The sequence below is a fragment of the Aricia agestis genome, chromosome 21 (genome assembly GCF_905147365.1).
Source record: "Aricia agestis chromosome 21, ilAriAges1.1, whole genome shotgun sequence".
In the NCBI taxonomy this organism is placed as follows: domain Eukaryota; kingdom Metazoa; phylum Arthropoda; class Insecta; order Lepidoptera; family Lycaenidae; genus Aricia; species Aricia agestis.
This window is the reverse complement of record NC_056426.1, coordinates 6,692,122-6,710,047: the sequence shown is the minus strand read 5'-3', so window position 1 is coordinate 6,710,047 and position 17,926 is coordinate 6,692,122. Positions and strand designations below refer to the sequence as shown.

The 17,926-nt window shown below is 39.5% G+C and overlaps 1 long non-coding RNA gene across 1 annotated transcript; it reads left to right on the top strand.

Annotated features, from left to right (window-relative positions):
* The first annotated feature begins 599 nt into the window (after window positions 1–599).
* LOC121737776 lies at window positions 600–17,137 on the top strand. Its single transcript, XR_006037188.1, has 3 exons — window positions 600–609; window positions 14,778–14,787; window positions 17,076–17,137. It is a non-coding gene; the product is annotated as an uncharacterized LOC121737776 (long non-coding RNA).
* Window positions 17,138–17,926: the final 789 nt, after the last annotated feature.

The window sequence follows — 17,926 nt, the reverse complement described above, 5'->3', positions numbered from 1 at the left end:
TTTTAACTTTTTAAGACTTATGTTTTAAAACCCATAATTTAGGTTCGATAGAATTTGGAAATTACAAACCTACAAAAACTTACAAAAACTATTTGTTTAAATAGAAATAATCATTATTTCTCCACTCGATCATTTCTAATCATTTCTAATTAATGATCCAAAAATTGAACGGTATATTCAACCAAACTCATGATGAGATAAAAATCGGCCAAGTGCGAGTCGGACTCGCGCGCAAAGGGTTCCGTACCGTTATAGAGTATCGAAAGTAGGGAAAAATGTGTTTTGTTGTGGAGCCCCCTTAATTATTTAATTTTTATTTTATTATTAAATATTAAATTACACATATAAATTATGAGGATTTTGTGAAAATTTCAAGTGTCTATATGTTGCCATTATGGATTACGAGCCAAAAAGGCCAAAAAAATCAGTTTTGTTATATTAACTTTATTTGGTTTTTAGTATTTGTTGTTATAGCGGCAACAGAAATACTCAATATGTGAAAATTTCAAAAGTCTAGCTGTAACGGACCTTGAGATACAGCCTGGAGACAGACAGACAGACGGACAGACATCGAAGTCTCAGTAATAGGGTCCCGTTTTTACCCTTTGAGTACGGAACCCTTAAAACGATGCTAAAACAAGGTTAGTCAGCTGTATCTGTTAGTAGTTTCAGATTTTGAAACTTAGCATGAAGATTAAAATAACAATGTTTTGACTTTCTTCCCTGTTAAGAATTTATTTATTTTTAACGTTAAGGGTTCCGTTATTATCACTTTTAGTACTGAACCCTAAAAATGAAAAAGCTGCTTTAAAGGTCGCTTGCAAATTCGCCTCAGCTTAAAAATGTAAAATATGACGTTACGTCCTCATCGTTTTGCGGTAAAAAATGGGAACAATTTATAAAATTACAAACGACGTCCATTACTCTGAAACGACAGACTATATTTAGAAACGAGTGATGGAGATCATCAGAATATATTCGATGGCCATTATGAAAAAAATATTCAACGTTGTTTAAAACAGGCCATTTAGCCAAGACTTTTTCGTTATCGCTTCGTTATAGATTCGCCGCTCAGAATCTATGGAATTGACGCGTTCGTTAATATGACGTTGACGTTCGACTCGTCTTATGTCAATTCCATACATTTTAATCGGAGATTCTATAACAAAGCGATAAAGAAAAATCTTAGCTTACCCCCCTGGTGTAACTTATTTTATACAAAGAGTAACAAAACAAATGTATGTGTCCCTAGTATAGAGTTCACTGTGATAGTAGCAGCGCTGAACGAGTAAGATTTTTTTTGTGATTTGTATGGGCAAGCGCCCGCCGTATACAAAACACAAAAAAAAGTTACTTTTTCAGCGCTCTACTTTCACAGCCAAGTCTATAAATACACACCCAAAAATAATATCAGAAAGTTTTGTTACACCCTGTATTTAATACTAGATGAAGCATGCAACTCCGTTGCGCCAAAATCTGTTTATTGCGCGAGAACATTATAGTTTTCCGGGATAAAAAGTATCGTATGTCCTTTCCCGGGAATCAAAGTATCTCCATACCAAACAGCATAATTGGATCAGTGGTTTGGGCAAGAAGAGGTAACAGACAGATAGGCAGACAGACATTCATAATATTAGTTTAGATTATGAAGCTATTGTTTTGCGACTTTTCACAACACTACAGGTATAACGTCACAAAATGACGCTACCCTAAAATGTTCTACATTTTGTAGATGAACTCAATTATTGGGCACATAAAAATGTCATTATTCCTCATCATTTTCAGATGGTTCAAACTTCAAAACAATCCTTTGTTTAACTCTTTCGGCGCTGCTATTTTCACAAGAGCTCTACACACCATAAGGGCCGCGCTACACCGGAATGGCAGCGGCGCGAGGCGAGCACTTTCAGTGTCATATGAAGTGAAATTAAATGATTTTGAGATATTGTAATACGTAGTATCGCTTGAGAAGTCTTCGGCCGCCCGTGGACGCTCGTGGCCGCTCGTGGCCGCGATTTCTCAAGCGATTCTATGTATTACAATAATAAAGATAAAGTTTAAAATCATATGACACTGAAAGTGCTCACCTCGCCGCTGCCATTCCGGTGTAGCGCAGCCATAAAGTATTATATCACTTAGTTTTTAAACACCCTGTACAAGATTTCATCTACAAGCTGTTTGAAGTCGAATAATTCATATGTCGTCATCGCCTGGTTGAATCTGCCATTTAATTGAATGACCAGCGAATTCATTGAATGCAACCATTTAATTGAATGACTAAATTACAACTCTCCAAGTCGTTAATTATGCCGTTTACTCCTCCTTGGAAGTCGGTTAAAAAGGCCAGGCCATTTAGCCGAAACTTTAACGTTTTCGCTTCGTTATAGAATCGCCGATCAAAATGTATGGAATTAACATTAGACGAGTAGAACCTCAACGTCATAGTAACGAACGCTTATGTCAATTCCATACATTTTCATCGGCGATTCTATAACGAAGCGAAAACGAAAATATTTTGGCTCACCCCCCAGCTCGACAAGTAGTTGACACTACCACTACAATGACACTACAAACACAACAAACATAGTATATTCAACCAGATGACTGCGATATATTATGCAAGACCGTATAATATCGAATATAAATGGTATAATCCAAAGCCGGCATTCCCTGAACGGTGTATTAATACGAAAGACGTCTGCACCATTCACGGGAAATTGCTCTAGATCTGGATTCTAGAGTCTAGAGCTAGATCTGTCAGTCGCTTCTATCGTGATTCTATGATTTTCAAATAACTACTACAATATAAATAACAAGGTTATATAAAAATTATATTTCTGGGAAGCAAACGTTTCTAATTTACACCTAATAGGTCTGTAATTTTTAAAAAATTCTTTCTTATATTTTGTTTTTTTTTTACATATTTTTACATGCTCGTCAATTAATGCCAAAAATATATTTTAATTTAAAAAAATATATATATAATGTGTCCTATGTTACTTCGAATACTGATGCCTAATAAGCCTCTAAAAGATAGGTCGTTGCTACGCCTTGGTACGAAGTGCTACGTTGCCTACGCTTCGCTACGAAGTGCTACGTTGCTTACGCTTCGCTACGAACTGCTACGTTGCCTACGCTTCGCTACGAAGTTCTACGTTGCCTACGCTTCGCTACGAAGTGCTACGTTGCTTACGCTTCGCTACGAAGTGCTACGTTGCCTACGCTTCGCTACGAAGTGCTACGTTACATACGCTTCGCTACGAAGTGCTGCGTTGCCTACGCTTCGCTACGAAGTGCTGCGTTGCCTACGCTTCGCTACGAAGTGCTACATTGCCTACGCTTCGCTACGAACTTCTACGTTGCCTATGCTTCGCTACGAAGTGCTACGTTACCTACGCTTGTAGTTAACTTAAGTGCTACCTCGCGCGATGCGCTACCGTATAAGGGTAATTTGAAATCCGGGAATTAATATAAATTAACTTTCTTATACGTCAAAAGACAAAGTTTCGGGCAACGTCTAAAATAATAATTGTGGCAGTTTATTTACCCTTACGTATTATAATAATCCTCTATTTTAATTATTATTCTAGAATAATATTAAGCTTAAAATAAGTGGCAATTAGTATTGAAACCGATAGATGCTTAAACAACATATTTAATAATTATAACAGACTTCATTACAGACACAAGTACGACCATAGACTTAGTTATTTGTAGATGTCCCGGCCATTTAGTTGAATTGGTTAGCCAACAAGACGATGGATAGATCAAAATGAACGATCAAGAAAATAGTTGCACCAAGTAGCAAATTATATTTTAAGAAATACGTAAATGCAGTTTTTAAACGCTTTTAATGCATAGGCCTAGACGTCCAGTTAGCTGGCTCGTTGTAACATAGACAACACGTTAATATTGACAGGAATTTTTTGGCGTTCGATGACTTCTGGAACTAATGCTACCTCGTCGTAAAGTGTCACGTTATCGAAGAGCGGGTGCATAATAACCACGAAACAAAGACACGAACCCAAGACAATGTCATCTGAATGCCAAAAGATCCTTGTAAAATTGTATTAGTTTCCTATAGAGCTATGACATCTTCCGCTATCTTGTTTTGTTTTATTATTACAGATTCATTACACCAACCCAATTTTCTAATTCACTTCGTTTGTGTTCGAAATAGAGACAAAGAACGTTGACCCAATCTTAATGATCCAATCAATATTTTAAAGCTAGTGTGGCGGTACCCACAATTCGCCTAACATTCCTGCATCGCGCTATCGAAGTTTCGTATAACGTCTGAAATGACGTCAGTGGGCTTCGGCCTGACCGAGCATAACACCTCGCTCGGTCGGAAGATCTTCCTTTTCGGCCGCCACTAACAACATTAAATTGGTGACCACCGACAAGAACACGCATCCTTCTGGACATCAATTATCATCAACACTCCCCGCCCCTCCGCACCACGTCAGCAGACATCAAGCATAACCGAGTCGCCTCGACCATAAGCCGCGTTGGAGGTCCGCGCCGGTCGAACCCGCGTCTGGCTTGAACGGGGCAGCCATAGGCTACAACGACCGGTCAACAAACAGAACAACGGGGTCCCTCTCCTGGTCATTGCACGCGTAGCTTCGGCCCACACCTGACAACACAAGCGCATCGAAGAATACCACAGGTCTTCGGGGGGGAGTGATGTGGCGGTACCCACAATTCGCCTAACATTCCTGCATCGCGCTATCGAAGTTTTGGAGAACGGCAAGATATATACAACGTCTGAAATCACGTCAGTGGGCTTCGGCCTGACCGAGCATGCTATCTCGCTCGGTCGGAAGATCTTCCTTTTCGGCCGCCACTAACAACGTTAAATTGGTGACCCCGACGTGATGGGCTTCGGCCTGACCGAGCATGCTATCTCTCTCGGTCGGAAGATCTTCATTTTCGGCCGCCACGAACAACGTTAAATTGGTGACCACCGACAAGAACACGCATCCTTCTGGACATTAATCATCGTCAACACTCCCCGCCCCTCCGCACCACGTCAGCAGACATCAAGCATAACCGGGTCGCCTCGACTATAAGCCTCGTTAGGCTTCCGCACCGGTCGAACCCGTGTCTGGCTTGAACGGGGCAGCCATAGGCTACAACGACCGGTCAACAAGCAGAGCACGGGGTCCCTCTCCTGGTCATTGCACGCGTAGCTTCGGCCCACACCTGACAACACAAGCGCATCGAAGAATACCACAGGTCTTCGGGGGGGAGTGATGTGGCGGTACCCACATTTCGCCTAACATTCCTGCATCGCGCTATCGAAGTTTCGTAGAACGGCAAGATATATATAACGTCTGAAATGACGTCAGTGGGCTTCGGCCTGACCGAGCATAACACCACGCTCGGTCGGAAGATCTTCCTTTTCGGCCGCCACTAACAACGTTAAACTAGCATTTTGATTTTTGCCTCGTTATGTCCTTAAAATATATTATAACTGACCCGGCAACGTTGTTTTGCTACGTACGTTAGGGCAAAATGATTGAAATGTCCAAAGGAAGATCTTCCGACCGAGCATAGACCGTAAACACGGGACAATTTGTCGTTTCGATCGATCGTCAAAAAAATCGTCCAATCAATATTTTGAACGTAAAATCGTTTGCGATATTGCTACACACGTACAATTTGTCGTTCGATTTTAACATCGAGGAGATAAATCGTTACGATAATTGTCCCGTGTACCTGACCTTAAGATATTATCAGGTATGATACCCGATAAGCAAATAAAATTTCAACAACAGCGGTCCAGCGGTTTTGGGGTATTCTGATTATAATAAACACCGTGACGTGAGAATTATAAATTACAAGATTTTGTCGTCATAAAAACGGATTTTAGAATTTATACTAATAACATTCCCGCTAAAAACATCACAAAAATTGAAAAGCCTCTAGAGTCTAGAGAATTCAACACGGCTATTGACAAAATTCAAAAGGCAGCCATTTTGTGAACGACGCCATTTTGTCATTCGATAGCCGGTAACGTGATAATTTAAATAATTTCATTCCAGATTCCACACAAATTAAAATCTGTGAGCTCACCCGCTATTAAACCTTTTGACACAATTATATTTTTAATTAAAATGTGTTTTACAAGCCTTTTGGGGCTCTGAAGTTACAAATACAATTTGCTTGTTTTTCTCGATATTATTATAATATTATGCTTTGGTATTTAAAACTATACAACAGTTTTTGGTGCAATTGTTTTATTGATAGAGTGTTTCAAGAGGAATAATATGTATACTATATATATATATAAAAATGGATTGTCAATTGTGTTAGTAACGCTAAAATTCGAAAACAGCTGAACGGATTGGACTAATTTTAGTCTTAAAATATTCGTAGAAGTCCAGGGAAGTTTTAAAGTGACACGAAGTTCACCGGGACAGCTAGTATGTATAATATACGTAGTATAAAGTATACGACAAAACAACGTTTACCGGGTGAGCTAGTAAAAAGGATAAAATGTGGCGAAAAAGCTGACAATTTATTCACGACTTTACAGGCACTTCACACCACATACAGGCTTTGAAAATAACAAACGCTTTAGAAAATACTTCTATATTTTGTAAGCTAGAGGTATTTCCTAAAGAAATAATAAAACAATGTTTCTAGATTATTCGACATTCTAGATGCGAATAAGTTGCTAAAATATTAAAATACTGTGTTAAAATATCATGTCTTTTCTATAATTATTATCTAAATAACTAGACGATTTGATGAATTTCGTATCACTTCCCTCCTTCTTTAAGCTCCAATAAGTTTCCCCGGACTTCTACGAATATTTCAAGAATCAAGGCTAAAATTTCATCGAGACTAAAAAAAAATCATTCATTTTTAGGGTTCCGTAGCCAACAAGGAACCCTTATAGTTTCGGTCTATCCATCCGTCTGTCCGTCTGTCTGTCCGCGGTTTTGCTCAGAGGCTATAGCTACAAAGCTGTACTTTGGCATGAATGCACATATTAATGGTGCCGACAAAATGGTATATAAAATTTAAAAAATATATTTTTACGGGACCTACACATCAAGCGGGGATGAATTTTTTTTCGCGCCCACTCCACCGTGTGGTGTGTCGTTGGATAGGTTTTTAAAAAATATTACGAGTATTCATAGATTGTTTTCCGATTAAGGGATACATTTGTGAAATATGATGTTTTAACGTGGAAAAAATCGTTAGAGTCCAGTGTCCCCCCTTCTACCAGCTAAACGGTTGCTTCTAGAAATGTGAAAAAGTGTTCACGAGAGTAGGAAATATGCTGAATTCAAAAGGAGAACTATCACGGCTAAGAAGACTTCATAAGTTATTTAGTAATAGTCGATCAAGTAAAAAATGTATTCGGCGAAGTATAAAGGAACTTTTCGTTCAAATTCCTTTGAACGTTACTGAGAGGATGTTGTTAGTAGTGTAAAAGACGTTATAAATGTTATCTTTGAATTACCCACAGCATAACACGATTGGTCAACTTTTATGACACGGAATAATTAATCAAAAATACTTCTATAAAAACAGAGATTCTGATTTTGCCAACAGTTGAGAGTGATTTAAGCTTCCAAAATTTGTACATATATTAGTTTAAGCATACACTATAATTTGCCCATAGCTTAAATTAAATATATTTATGATTTTTAAATTACGCGACAAAAACCATTTTGTCGCTTACGCCCTTTCGATTTCTTGCTGTTCCATTTCTTGTTTTCTATGAGAGGCCGGGCTGGCCTCTCATAGAAAATAAACGATCTAAAACATATCCAAAACGATATTTTACTTTAACGCGGCGTCACCTCAAACGTTGATTGACGATTGTTATTCAATTAAATGGTGTCATTCAATGAACGCGCTAGTCATTCAATGAAATAGCAGATTGAACCAGATAACTGCGACATATTCACCCAGCCGAACTACCTCAAATTCCACCATTCCTTTACGGAAATTCTGAAAATATAATAACCTTAATTCGACATTAAAACATTAATGTCATACACAGGTTACATGAAAAAACTCTTATCATAAAACAAACAGAGTATATCTACCCCCGATCTACCCCCTCCCACCCCTGTTTAATAACGCCCTATAAAATATCAGTCAAGCACGAGTCGGGACAGGTAGGTTCCGTATGGGTGTGTGACATTATTCAAATCCAGTGATGCAATCCAGCGCTTTTTTTTTTATGAAATAAGGGGGCAAACGAGCAAACGGGTCACCTGATGGAAAGCAACTTCCGTCGCCCATGGACACTCGCAGCATCAGCTGCAGGTGAGTTGCCGGCCTTTTAAGAGGGAATAGGGTAATAGGGGAGGTTAGGGAAGGGAAGGGAAGATAATAGGGGAGGAGAGGGAAGGGAATAGGGTAGGGGATTGGGCCTCCGGTAAACTCACTCACTCGGCGAAACACAGCGCAAGCGCTGTTTCACGCCGGTTTTCTGTGAGAACGTGGTATTTCTCCGGTCGAGCCGGCCCATTCGTGCCGAAGTATGGCTCTCCCACGTAAAAGCGCTGGATTGTCACTGGAATAACTGGAATGCTCTGAAATGCAATTGAGTGTATTCCACTGCATCCCAATTTCCAATGCTCGCTATTACATGTGACCGTAACAATGATATTACCGTCAGAAAAATTAATTACATAGATGGCCGATCGACACTTTTTTTATGAAATAAGGGGGCAAACGAGCAAACGGGTCACCTGATGGAAAGCAACCTCCGTCGCCCACGGACACTCGCAGCATCAGAAGAGCTGCAGGTGCGTTGCCGGCCTTTTACGAGGGAATTGGGTAAAGGGTAGGAAAGGGAAGAGGGTAGGGGATTGGGCCTCCGGTAAACTCACTCACTTTTTTTTCGGGTTTTCTGTGAGCCCGTGGTATTTCTCCGGTCAAGCCGGCCCATTCGTGCCGAAGCATGGCTCTCCCACGTCAGACACTATTTAGTATTTACATTGCAACGTGACAAAGACGCATATTTTAAATTTTTTAAGTGCAACAGGAGCCCAATACTAAGAAATTTCTTGGAAGGAGCTTCGAACCAAGTGGAACAAGAAACCAAACACGGAATTTTCTGAAAGGAGTTACATCGAGCCCAATTTTGATAAAACCTTCGACTGTACCGACCCAAAAGCATCGAAATCAAACCTATAAATTAAAAAAAAACACTATTTAAGAAAAACTGAGCAAAAAATCAAGCATCGTCCTTCTCTCTTCACACTCACGTCTTTCATATGCCAGGTGAATAAGGACGACGCGGAATCATCTCCAAGTTAGTTTTGCTTGAATAAAAGACGAACTATAATGATTATGAAAAAAGTGTTTTGAGCCAATTTAGGTTTTATCAATGCCTTTTTAGATGTAAAAAAAATTTAAAGAAAAGACAGCAAACTTCGAAGATCCAAGCAAAAATGTGTCTAAAACAAGGTTTTTGTAAAAAAGAAACCATCGAGCATTTTTTCAGTAATTTCGTCTTGAGCATTAATTAATCTTCATGAACTGAAGTTACTTGTGTAAAAAATCAGTTTTTTAGATATTACAGATTTTGAGATCTAGGTTTAAGTAGTCAAGTTAGGGTCAGGTGCATTGTTGCCGCAAGATTTTAGTGAGTGGAACCATACAGTAGCTTATACATACCTACTTTAAAATCTCCATCAGTCTTTACGTTTCAGTGTTTACTTTGAAAAGTTGTAGTATATTTTTGCGGAACCCTAAACAGAAATAGTGCTAGGAATAGAGACGTTATGCGGGTGGCTAATAACTCTTGACCTAGCAATTAAAATACACGGAAATGTATTAGAAATAGAAACAATATTCTGTTTTATGTAAATAACGTAATAAACAAGCGCTTATGAGAATTTTTTATTACTTTCCTACCAATTGAAAATTATAATATAATAATAATAGCTCCCACACCGGTTTCGGTGACGGTGGCCGGTTTCATTGAAACCAGGCCAGCTACGCAGGAGTAATTTTTATAGTGCCCAAGTGTGTGCGCAGTACACAAGAGCACTCTCTATTCCTTTACTCTCATAACCCAGTGGGACGGACGACCGACACGACTGGCGGGAGATCAGGCGCAGGACCGACTTTTTACATGCCCATCCGACGCATGGATCATCTTACTTGTCAGACAATCAGGTGATCAGCCTGCATTGTCCTAACCAAACTTGGAAATAACATGTTTCCAACGCGGGAATCGAACCCACGACCTCCGAGTCAAGAGCCGCGCTCTATACCACTAGACCACGGAGGCGTTAATTACCACACTATACCTCATAAATTGAAAATTATATGAGGTATATTGTGGACAGTGGACACTCTACAGACTACAAGTTAAATTATGAAATATAGTAAGTACATATAGAATTTTCAATTGTTTAATAAAACTGGAAGTTACTTTTTTGTATTTGCAACTGTCTAAAAACTTTAATACATTTTTCCGTGAAAAGCATCCTACGTCCTTTCCCGAGACTCAAAGTATCTCCATTCTCCATACAAAATCTCAATTCAGTTCAGCGGTTCGGGCGTAAAGATGTAAAAGATAGACACACTTTCGCATTTATAATATTAGTATGGATAAAAAAGATTTTGATCTTGCTGGTACGTTAGCAAATCTTACGGCAAGAGTAAAACCAGAGATTAAATAGTTACTACGTAAATAAAATATTTCGAATTTCATGTATGTATGTTACTGTAGAAGCTCGAACTTCGGTTAATCTTAAGATATGAGTGTGAGAATCTTAGGATTTACCGACACGAGTTGGTAAATGTAAGTATTTCTAATAATTACGACGATTTTTTTCCTCCGTTCGAGCCGGCCCATTCGTGCCGAAGCATGGCTAATACCGCTTTAATAATTTATAATGATATTAAAATAAAATAAAGATTTATGGGGGCCTTCCATACTAAAAACACAATTTTTGGCCTGTTTTTGCTCTATAATGGTACGGAACCCTTCGTGCGCGAGTCTGACTCTCACTTGGCCGTTTTTTTTCAACATGATATACCATGCCTTAAACGTAAATCCTCAGATCTACTAACTATATGGTGGTAAAAGTTCGTATCGCAAACCTTTTCGGACTTTTACCATTAGGAATTGGTAGATCTTAGGTTTTACTAGAAAATCTTAGGATTTACTGCAGTTCAAACAGTAACATATACATTAAGGAACTTTTTATTAGCAAGTGAGAAAATATGGAAGCGTTAAAATATGTAAGATAACTCGTGAAATGTCTTCGGAGAAAATACAGGGACGCACTTCGACTCGCATTATGAATTAAAGGGCCCTTTTCGTTGGGGGCCTCTTTAAACATTCATACTTTTATTTATCTTTGAGCTATCGCGGCCTTATGCATATAGCTTGGTAAGTTATGGTCCCGAAGGGTCTTAAACTACTTCCAAAGAAAAGAGAGATGTTCAACACTCAACACAAAAAACAGTAAAGCCTACCTAAAGAATTGAATTTATCTTATTATATAAAATTCTCGTGTCACTATGTTAGGCCGCGTACTCCTCCGAAATGGCTTTACTGATTTTAATCAAATTTTATATGCATATTCAGTGGGTCTGAGAATCGGCTACTGGTTACTTTTTATATTGATAAGTGCGTTTGTTGAATAAATAATAGTAAATTATTACAACTCGAGACTGACGGCGACCACTGTTAGTGCGACGGGATAGCGATGGATGTTGCCATGGTGACATACTTTTTAGTCACTTCAGTAAAATAATACGGGCGAAATACTTTATATGGCAAAGAAACGTTTGCCGGGACAGCTAGTGTTGTTATAAAATATAATATAGATGGTAAAGTTTTTTAGATTTTTGCTAATAAGATAAAGGAAAAATGATAATTTTTAACCGACTTCCAAAAAACGAGGAGGTTATATATTCGGCTGTGGATATTTTTTTTTGTATGTTCAACCACTACACCGCCGTTTGTGAACCGATTTTCAAACTTTTTGTTTTGTTATATTAGGTTTTACTCCAATTTGGTCCCATTTTCACAAAAGTGGTGATCTGATGATGAGATCCATGAGTAATCGAGGGAACTCCTCAAAATTTATATGGAAACATATGGTGATTTTGGTTTTATGAGAAGCATCCTAAGCATATGCTACCAAAACGCAAGATTTTGCACCAAGGTATACTATGGTTCCGAAGATACTAAGAGAACTCCGGATTCCTTATAGATACAAGTTTGGGGGCTTAGGCGTTGTTTTAAGAACTGAAAGCATATGCTACTATGCAAATTACATTCATCATCATCATCATCATCATCATCATCATCACTACCATATCAGGGTCACCAATGTCACAACTCACATGGTTGTATATGGATACAATATACACACAACACCATAAAATATCATCAGTCATCACGTTATTTCCTTATTTATTTGGTACATTTGAAAGCGATTTTAATACAAAAAATATACTTAACGTTGTTTCAAAATAAATAATATTTCAAGTAGCACAAAATTGAACATAAGTAACCAATTCAACCTTTACTCCAGAGCGTAAGACACACATTTGGGTTGGACTTGGCGCCAAGGGGAGTAAGAAAGCTCAAATAAACTTTTCTCAAAAATCAACCCCTGTCGGCTGAAATGTGACCCTTGTTAGTATGGCGAAAATACTTAGAAAAAGGTTTAGGAACCTACGTCAATTAAATGTTGGTGACATGGGTTAAGGAGGATTGTTTTGGGTGAGAAAAACTCCTACTTACCGTTTCCACCGCCAGTAAACTCTCCGTTTAGAAGAAATTCGCATTTGAGATTTTCGTAATCTTCAGATAAGATCATCTGTTTTCTGATGTTTATGAAGTATTTTTAAGGCATCTCAAGGCTGTGATGAGTTGGTCTTACTTAACTACTTACGCCACGGATACCGAAGGGGGGGGGGGACGGGACGGGGGGGCGCAGCCCCCCGCCAAAACAAAAACAAACACAATCCAGAAAGTCCAAAAGTAGGTTAGGTTAGGTCGGAACTTAGACCACAACACCCAGAAATAGGAGTCGTCGACTTTCTTTTGCAGTAGCTTGTCAAATAAATTGGGGTAGGTTTGTAAGATTGAGTACAGAAATAGTTGAGGTTTAGCCGAATTCGGAAAAAGGCACTATTAGATAGGAAAAATTATTTAATACTTTTTAGTTCATATTATAAGGATGTTATTATTGTTTTTACCTTGGAAGTCGGTTTTAAATTTTTTTATCTTCATAAAAGAAGTTTAAATGACTATTAAACAAATGACAAGAGGGAAGTCCCCAGGACACAACGGCCTCAGCATTGAGCATTTTCATCACGCGGGTCCTCATATACCGAGGCTTTTAGGAGTGCTATTTACTATTTGTAAAAGGCACTCCTATCTGCCTACTGAACTAATGAGGACAATTGTAGTACCAGTGGTTAAAAACAAGACTGGAGATATTTCTGATAAGGCCAATTACAGACCTATCTCACTAGCCACTGTTACGGCTAAAGTACTTGATGGTTTGCTTGAGAGACAACTTAAACAACATCTTGACATACACGATGCACAGTTTGGGTTTAGGCCAAAGCTGTCCACAGAATGTGCAATTCTGTCTCTTAAACATATCATCAAGTATTATACCAGCAGAAAAACATGTGTGTATGGTGCTTTTCTGGACCTGTCGAAGGCGTTTGATCTGGTTTGCTATGATGTCCTCTGGTCTAAAATGTCCAAGTGTGGTGTTCCATCTGACACAGTTAAACTATTTAAATACTGGTACGGGCATCAGACAAACCAGGTCAGGTGGCTTGGACACTTGTCCGATGAATATACGTTGGACTGTGGACTGAGACAGGGTGGGTTGTCCTCGCCAACGCTCTTCAATCTCTATGTGAATGAATTGATTGATGAACTTAGCAATACACAGGTCGGATGCTCCCTTGACGGCCATATTGTCAATAGCATTAGCTACGCAGACGATATGGTGTTGCTGAGTCCATCAATCTCGGCTCTAAGGAGATTGATTGGTGTGTGCGAGAGATACGCATTGTTACATGGCCTCGTCTACAACGTTAAGAAAAGCCAGCTGGTTATATTTAAAACTAAAGGTTGTAACTTAGACTCGGTGCCAACTGTAACTCTGAATGGAGGGGCTCTTACTAGGGTGTCGTCTTTCAAGTATCTTGGCCATATGGTGACTGAGGACTTGAAAGACGACTGTGACATTGAAAGGGAACGGAGGGCGATGGCTGTCCGATGCAACATGTTGGCCCGCAGATTTGCACGATGTAGTAAAGAAGTTAAATTAACTCTCTTCAGAGCTTTTTGTCAATCTATGTATACGTGCAATCTGTGGGTTGACTACACGCAGCGGGCTTACAACGCTCTCCGAGTCCAATATAATAATGCACTAAGAGTGATGTTGAGGCTTCCGCGATTCTGCAGCGCGTCAAATATGTTTGCTCAAACTCACACTGATGGCTTTCAAGCCGTCATAAGAAAGCGAGTAGCTTCTTTGATGAGCAGAGTTCGCGCAAGCACCAACACTATTCTTAGGGTGATAAGCGATAAAGTAGAGTGTCCAATCATGCGTCATTGGGTGCATATTCATGTTTACGTGCCCAGTGCTGCTGGTAGGCCACGTAGATATTTTAACTAATTATATAATTCCTGAGTACTAACATAGTTTGTAATAAAATAATTATTGTATTTACTAACAGCTTATGGACTCCGGTCTGAAATAAACATTTTTATTTTTATTTTTTATTTTTTTAGGTTAGGTTAGTTAACATTAGGTGGTAGCTGGTTACTGAGGGCTGTTCCTTGAGCATCGACGCGTGCTGAGAATCCATACTAATATTATTCATGCGTAAGTATGTTTGTCTTTTACCTCTTCACGCCCAAACCTCTAAACTGATTTTACTGAAATTTGGTACGAAGATACTTTGAGTACCGGGAAAGAACATAGGATACTTTTTATCCCGAAAAAATTAGCCAAATCCGAGTTGGACTCGCGCACGAAGGGTTCCGTACAATTATAGAGCAAAAATAGATAAAAAATGTTTTTTGTATGGGAGCCTCACTTAATTATTTATTTTATTAATTATTAAAGTACACATATAATTGAAAATTTTGTGAACATCTCAAGTGCGTACCTATTGCCATTATTGATATCGAGCAAAAAATATTAAAAAAAAATACGTTTGTTGTATGGGAGCCCCCCTTAAATATTTAATTTGTTTTATTTTTAGTGTTTGATGTTACAGCGGCAGCAAATATACACAATCTGTGATTTGAATTTCAGAAATCTAGCTATTGCCGTTCTTGAGATACAGCCTGGAGACAGACAGACATTGAAGTCTCAGTAATAGGGTCCCGTTTTTACCTTTTGGGTACGGAACCCTAAAAAATGTACCATACATTCCTCGTTCCCGAGATAAACAAATTTTGCCGCAACGGAGTTGCGGGCGTCATTTTGTTTATTATTATAATGCTTTAGAATACTTTGTGCTTGCCTATGAGATTTGTCAGATAATTAATGACAAACCATTGTATTTCGTATCCTTTATGTCATTGCTAACGGATATATATTTTACTCTTAACGGCCGTTCCCAATATTTGATCTATCTCTGGTTTTGCCCTACTAGAGATAGGAATAGCTCACAATTGACATAAAATATATGTCTCTAATGTCTAATCTGAGCTATTCCTATCTCTAGTAGGGCAAAACCAGAGATAGATCAAATATTGGGAACGACCGTTAGACAATAGGTAAAGTAATATGGTTTACTGATCCCGTGCGCCCACCTAGATACGCCCCTGCAAGGTGCTGACGTAAATCCCCACTCAGGATTACGTTGGGGCTGGGGACACGTCACGCTGTCAAACTTAAAACATTACTGCCCGGATTAGACCCGCAGACGAGGGACCACTATTACGCACACAAGTCAAAAACTACTGTATCACGCACGCCTACACAAGTAATATCTTTATTTTCATCGACTCCTGTATGGCCACGTCCCCATCAAATACGGCGCGGCGGCGCGGGCGTCGTCACCGTGCCACGACACGACGCCGCCACCGTGACACGGTGCCGCGAACGGTTTGATTAATAAATCTCCCCGTCACGACGTCATCAACGTGGAACGGTGCGGTAACGTGGCACGGAACGTTGACCGTTGACGTGACGTGCAAAACGTTAACGTAACGTAGAATGCACATCATGATATAGGCTATAGCAACATTGTACGTCGCCATGCCTTGTAAGACTGCTACATTCTTCACTACTTATCTAGACGTGGACCGCACAATACGTATTCTGCTTTTGCTATTGTTAAAAACGGAGAAAGAGAAGAAAAAAGGCGTGCATTTTTGCGTAACGTTGACTTAAATTTACACGTCACGTCAACGTACCCTGCCTACCGCACCGTTCCATGTTGACGACGTCGTGACGTGGAGATGTGGACAGGCACACTGTGGACAGGACAACATTTGCTTGACGCGACTTTAATAGGTATTTTCATATGCCTCGTTTAAGTTTGGGCCGCAATTTTTGTTCGGAAGTTTCACCCTAACCCTGAATAGGAGCGCTCGCGCTCCCGTGACCCGGAGCGGCGTCGCAACGTGTCACGGTGAATGTGTCGTGTCGTGGCACGGTGACGACGCCGCGCCGGTTTTGATAGGGAGTGGGGACGCACTGTATATTGTATAATCAGCAGGTATATTGAGTCCCGAGACAGGACATAGAATATACTCTTTAAATATCCTAACTTAAATTTAAACTTGATCTTTGCCGCCACTCTACCAAATTTCATCACAATTTATATAGCGGTTTAATACCTCCATCGTGGCAGCCGGCTGCCGCTTCGCTTGGGGATTGATGGGTTAAGCAGTGTTGCAGTTATCGTTTCAGTATAAGAGGACCATAAGATTCTTATGATGTGTTGTATAACAAGCTAATGTTAATAATATGACGATATTGCGTCCAAAATGGTCCATAAACGCTGCGTGCTTCGGGTTATCAAATCTTCAACATCTTGTTTATTATTAGCTTTCGTTATAATATTATTATCTTTACTACTAGTGTCGCCGCACACGGGCCACACGCGACAGCCACAAACGCCGCCACAAGAATCAAGAAAAGGCCACAAAAGTAGCTGAAGCGCGCAACAGTGGCCGATGGTCGCCACTTGCGGTCGGTGGCTGCTACTTTTTTTTTCAATTTATTAAAAAATAAGGTTAAGTTTGTGCGGCGTTTAGTGGCCGGTGCGGGCCAGAAGAAGCGAGCCGCGACGATTGTAGCGTGTGGCGGTCACCAACTTCAACCGTGTGCGGCGAGTCCATATAAAATGTAAAACTACAGGAAATATATTATGCCGGTAGTGGCGTTTTGTGGCTGTGGCCCCTAGATAACATTCGCAACTCCTTTGCGCCAAAATTCGTATATCGCCCGGGAACTGCACATTAATTATACGGGAGAAAAAGTACGGGACTCAAAGTATCTCCATTCTAAACATCAAAATTGGTTCGGCGGTTTGGGCGTGAAGAGGGAACAGACAGACACACCTTCGCATTTTTAATATTAGTATTGATACTTTGGCACTTATATTATTATCTAGTAGATATTGATACTTTGAGACACGGTAAACGACACAAAAAATAGCAGTTTTTGTTGCGTAAAAATGTACGGTTCTCGTGAGATAAATGAGACAGATTTACGGATGTCATAATATTCTGGTAATAAACAAAACTATAGACATGTTATATCTTAAGAAATCTATTAAAACTTATATTTCCTTTCCTTACCTAAAAATAAAAAGGATGAGGAAGTTTCGTAAGGCCTTCTGATTTTCTATAAACAGGTATTCAAAGGCCCAACAATAGTCACTCAATATGATCACTGTACAATGGACCCGAAAGTTTGAAGAACAAGAA